Source organism: Mus caroli, chromosome 3, assembly GCF_900094665.2.
Source record: "Mus caroli chromosome 3, CAROLI_EIJ_v1.1, whole genome shotgun sequence".
NCBI classification, from domain to species: domain Eukaryota; kingdom Metazoa; phylum Chordata; class Mammalia; order Rodentia; family Muridae; genus Mus; species Mus caroli.
The window spans coordinates 134,132,695-134,138,276 of NC_034572.1; positions in this window are offsets into that span (position 1 = coordinate 134,132,695).

A 5,582-nucleotide genomic window follows, 5' to 3' on the forward strand; every position below is an offset into this window, starting at 1 on the left:
CTATAAAAATTCCAGTAACATTCTTTGTAGAACTACAAAAATTATAAAAATGCAAATACAAACACAAAAGGCCATAGATATTCTAAACAATCCCAAGCAAAATGACATTAAAAGCCATATTGTGACACTGATGTTAGATGGAAGCACATTAAGAAATAGTGTTTTTTTTTTTTTTTTTTTTTTTTTTGTGTATTTACCCTTAATAGGTGTTGTTTCTATTTACTTAAATGATTTTACTTGTTCTGAAGTATTCTTTGTACAAACATAATATAGCTACCACTGCAATCTCTTGGTAGTGTTAACATAGCCACATCTTCCGACTCCTTACTCATGTTGGCTGTTTGTTCACTATTAATATACATTCTTGCTATGTTTGCTGTTTACTTAGTGTATAGGTCATAAACAGTTAATTAATAAATCTACTATTTTAATTTTTTATTTGCTTCCTGATGTTTGTAAATTATCATTTTCATAAGCTCAAGCTTACCCACCACATTGACGACATCAGAAGGTAGGTAGGAGCACTTTAAATCAGCAGAATGGGGCTTTGATTGAGATCCAAAAGAGTGGGAATACAGCTTATTTTCTCATGCCACCAACATTGTGGCAATATCACAAACATGGTACCTGTGAGCTGTGATAAAGGCCATCCCTGGATTCTGAATTCAGCAGTGACTTAGTCTTGACATTTCCAGTCTTCGCCTCTATGATAAACAAATAACTGGTGTTCCTAGGTTCTTAATGTAAGTTACCTTTGTATAACAGTCTCAATAGTCTAAATCTTACTCAAAAACACATTAAACATGTTTTAAATCCCATCATGAGGACTATAGTTAAAATTTCATAGTATATTTAATGGATAGATTTTATCCGCTGTTACAAAAACCAATGGTGTTTGAAGATACACACGATGTTAAGGGTTTCTCTTTAGTTACTGTTTTACTATTTATATTTATTCTGTAACACTATGTCATAAATCTCAAAGATAAACAAAAACTTATTTAAAGATAATCTCATCTCCTAATTCTCAGTGTTTCGTAGTTAAATTCACTTATGCATATTCACTTTCTTTCTACATACCGTTGCAGCATGCCTTATAAAATTGTTCTTGATAATGAGTCATCTCTTAGTATTGGCTAAGAGAAATTGAGGCAAATGTTTGTGGCAAGTAATCATGTTAATTTGCACATGAATTTGATTATGCTTCTTTTATTCTGTGAACATTGCTGCACAGATTTGGATGTTTTTATTGTTGGTGGTGGTGGTGATGGTGGTGGTGGTTGTTCTTATTTTTCTCAATTTGCTGTCCCCAAAGGATTAATAGTGATCATGAGACTGTTTCTAGACACATGTAGGCTTAGAATTTTTGACAACCTATTTTGGTTTCTTTATTTAGGGTTCTTAAATGCTTCAACCTCCCTTTTAGCCTATAGCTTCCAGAAAAACACCACATGATACAACTGAGCTGTTAAAGACACCACAAATTTCCACTTCATATCCTCCTTTCTGTTTTTATAAATGTCCTCTCTCACACTAACAATTTACACACAATATAAATAATTATGTGAACCATAAAACTAGAACTTAAATCACATTTAAATAAGTTGCTTGTATGCAATATGTCAAACAATAGTCAAACAAAACAACCTTAAATCTCTTTCACTAAACAATAGTTAAAACAACCTTAAATCTCTATCATTATGCATTAATCTATGCCAAAGTAAAATATTTGAGACTGGTAGATATGCTAATGTAATCATGCCACATATCTTGTACCATTAACCAATCAATATCTAGCTGGACTTAAGGCTCACTCCATGAATTGGAATCCATATTCACTGCTTCTTATGTGTCTAAGCACTTGAGATTTCAAAGACCTGGACTCTAGAGGAAAATGCTAAGGAGCATAGCAGTGAATTGACTCTAAAAGACATTCTACTATACACATAGATCAGTGTTTTTCTCAGCCATCATCAGAGAAGCAGAAAATGAATCAGCAGCTTTGAGGTTCCCTGTCTCATAATGTTTCCTCAGGGTGATCTCTCTCTCTCTCTCTCTCTCTTTCTCTCTCTCTCTCTCTGTAAATTTGCTTTTTTTTTAAAACCTTACAGATCCTTTGTATATAGCATTACTTCAGATTTTATGTGTTTATGGAATTCTTGTGTGTGGGAACTATGTGTGGTTTTTGCTTTGTTATTTTTGTTTGTTTGTTTGGTGTATTTTCTGAATCTTTTTCATATTTGGTTGTTTTCTGCTGTTTTTGTTTTGTTTTATTATTATTTCTTCGATGGATGTTTGTCTTCTAACAAGAGACAGAAAGACATTTGGATGGAAGAGAAAACAGTAAACAAAATATAGTGTTTCATCCATTGGACAGAGCACAAGGTCTCCAGTGAAGGAGCCAGAGAAATACCCAGGAAGCTGAAGGGGACTGAAGCCCCATAGGAGGAACATAAATATGAACTAACCAGTAACTTCAGAGATCCTTAGAACTGTACCACCCATCAAAGGAAACACATGGTGGAACTTGTGGCTCTAGCTATACATGTAGCAGAGGATGGCCTAGTCAGTCATCAATAGGAGGAGAGGCCCTTGGTCCTGTGAAGGCTCTAGGCCCCAGTATAGGGGAATGCCAGGACCAGGAATGGGAGTGGGTGGGTTGGGGAGCAGTGGGAGGCAGGGAGGGGATAGGGGATTTTCAGAGGGGGAACTAGGAAAGGGGATAACATTTGAAATGTAAATAAAGAAAATATCCAATTTAAAAATAACTGAAAAAAAGAAAAAAAAACTATTTTCATCAAAGGAAAATATATATTAAGTAGTTGGTGGACATTTTGATAGATTTATAAATTTACAGTAGGCAATTGGCAGACATGCAATTCATTGATTTGTCAGTGGGGAGAGCAAAGACACTTGCTAATGGGATATGATATCAAATATCATTTTCCAAATAACAGGTATAAAGGTTCCTAGGAGAAATTACTGACTTTCATACTTGGCCAGGAAATTTACAACAAGTGCTTGAAAACTTTCTGCTGTATGGAAATAAGAAAGATATACTTATAGAGTATATGTGACCAGTTTCTTTGATAGCCCAATAAGGCAAGAAATGATTGAATAAGTGAGGACAAAATAACATTCCATAAAACGTTTGGTTATTTCATGATACACTTCATCTACTTGGAAAAAGAAATTACTCATAACTACGAATGAATTTCTCCCTCTCCCTAGAGCTTAGATTGACTAGGATAGGCTTCACATAAATGGAAACATAGGAATTTTCTAGTCTCACTGTTATTCTTATATTCAGCATGTGTACTTAAGATCAATTCATGACCCAGATGTATCCATATTTTATTATTTTGTTTTGTTTTAACCACTAGTTTAAATTACTGATATACCATGATTGATTCTATATATTTGTATAAAGGTTTTAGGGTTGTTTTTACATTTGACTATTATACATAAAAGCTATTGTGACTATTATACATTTTTATGTGAAGATTTGAATTTCTTTCTTTCTGGTAAACACGTATAAAGCAACAGAATATGTGCCAGAGGTAAAGTTTTAAAGAAACTGTAAAACTATTTTGCAAGATAAAATCATACTGCAAAGCCAAATAGGAGTTAGAGGAGTGCCTGCATTGGGGTGGGGGGATATTTTCTTTATTTACATTTCAAATCATAGCCTCTTTCCTGCTTTCCCCTCCAGAACACCCCCATCCCATTCCCCTTGCTTCTATGAGGGTGTTCCCCAAACCACTCACCCACTTCTTCCTCCCTACTCTGGCATTCCCCTACACCGGAGCATCTAGCCTTTACAGGACAAAGAGCCCCTCCTCCCATTGATGACAACAAGGACATCCTCTGCTACATATGTGGCTGGAGTCATGGATCCTTCCATGTGTATTCTTGGTTGGTGCCTGCATTTTTAAATTCTTGAAACATTTTAAATGATCAGTCGTTTGATTTTAGGCATAAGTAGTTCATCACATGTAATTCATACATGTTTCCTATGGTCTTGTCTTTTCATTCTCTTAGTCTATAAATATTTTTCCAAAGCTTTAAACATATGTAAAATTAAAAAGTCTAATAACTTATCAATAAATCTGCCTGCTAGGTAGTAATTACAATACTTTCAATGTTTTGAGTGTATTATTCACTACGACAATTCCAATTATGCAAATATACTTAATCCCACTACTATAATTCTACAATTCACATGTGAGATACAGTGTTCACAATACTCTTTGAAAACAATCTAATATAAGTGTTTATTGATGAGTTCTTTGGGATAGATTTTGACAAGCCCTTGAGTGTTCATAAATGTTGTTAAATTCTTCATCCCTAGCCCCAACACCAATCAATGTAAATAAGATTCTGAATTTCAACTAGCAATCCATATAAATTTTCACTATTTAAAATCAAAAGTCTTATCTGTATAAGACTTTGATGAATAAATATAATTTTAATAACATTGGATTTATGGTTTTCTTACACTCTTTATATTCCTATTTATTTATTCATCCTTTCTTTTTTTTAATTCTCAACCATACGCCTTTACTTTTCTAGGAAAAGAGAAATTTCATAACACTGCATTACATAATCAAAAAAATCATAAAGCAATACTCACTATATACTAACAGATGCTTGTTTTCCATAGACAATTTCATTTAAAAATTATAGAAGGTGGTTTTAATCAATGGCAGTATTACAAATGTAAGAAACACTATTTCCTGGTCTTATGGAAAACAATGAGGTTTAGAGTGAGGCCAAATATTATAGTCACACCTCTCTATCCCCAAGTTATGTGGGCAGTTTATCTTTAGTATACTTTCAAAATTAAGGTGATGTTACTCCCAAATGTCATTTGTGATTGAAACCTAGCAGCCCAACTCTTAAAAGATAAAAATACAAAGTGACATACCAAGTAATTTTTTAATGTCAATTGAGACACATCATTAAAAAGCAAGAATTCAGGGAATGAGATAATAAGGTGGCTTCATGTGTTTGAGGGCTGCCATTGATTTTCAAGTTAAGGTTAAATATAAAAACCATTAGTTTCTCTTCCCCCCTTTTTTTTTCAAAAAAGAGTTATTGTTTACCTGTGATTTCAGATTCTGTTTTTGTAAATTAACAGTAAATGTTTGTTATTCCCATAGAGTTTAGAGACCATTAAGGTCACAATCAATAATGGAAATAATAAACAAATTATCATTTTTTCATAAACAGTAAACCAGGAAAAAAAATCCTTAGAGAGCTGTTATTAGAAATATCATAAATGTCTTAATATAGAGCCATTGTGAGCATCATTAAAAAGTGATCTTTATTTTTGAAACACTTGTACAAATCTGTCTGTTAGGCTCTGTCCTAAGAGCTTTAAAAATATTACATAATTTTAATTTTCTTTAGATTCTGTATGATGCTGGTACTAGTATTACTAGTCAATTTGAAGACAATGAAAAGGAAAATTAAAGCCAAGTGCTTTCTCAGGATGTACAAAATTGTACAGTGCTCAAGCCGTGTCCACTGGCTCTCAGTTTCGTTCTCTTAGCCACTGTATACTCTGGACTCTCTTCTTT